Raw genomic sequence first — 559 nt, 5'->3', positions numbered from 1 at the left:
ACCATGGCCATGACACAGCCTTTAGGAGATCCTGAGAACTTGTGCCTAAGGCAGTCAGGATGTAGCTTGATTGTACATATTTTAGGGAGACATGAAACTTCAATCAAATACATTTGAGAAATACATTGGCTAGGTCCAGAAAGGGAGGATAACTAAAAGTGGGGTCTTCCAGGTTATAGGTGGATTTAAAATTTTTCTAATTAGCCATTTGTTGAAAGAGTTATCAATAGAAAAGAATGTCTGGGTCACAATAAGACATTGTAGAAACCAAAGTTTTATCATGCAGATAAAGTCTCCAGCTAGCAGGCTTCACAGAGAATAGATTGTAAATCTTACTTATCAGACTTAAGATCTGTGTTGATGTTAATGCTGCACACTGGTTTTTCTGCATCCCTTAGCTTTGATATTCCATATTTGCATTTTTATGTTTCAAACATCTTTTTGATTTCTGTCTGTTTGTTCATTGACCCAGTAGTCATTCAGGAGTATACTGTTTAATTTCCAAAGTTCTTGTAATTGATTTCTAGTTTTAATTCATTGTCATCTGTAAACGTTTTTT

The sequence above is a fragment of the Cebus imitator genome, unplaced genomic scaffold (genome assembly GCF_001604975.1).
Source record: "Cebus imitator isolate Cc_AM_T3 unplaced genomic scaffold, Cebus_imitator-1.0 Scaffold832, whole genome shotgun sequence".
Lineage (NCBI taxonomy): Eukaryota > Metazoa > Chordata > Mammalia > Primates > Cebidae > Cebus > Cebus imitator.
This window is presented reverse-complemented; position numbering follows the sequence as displayed.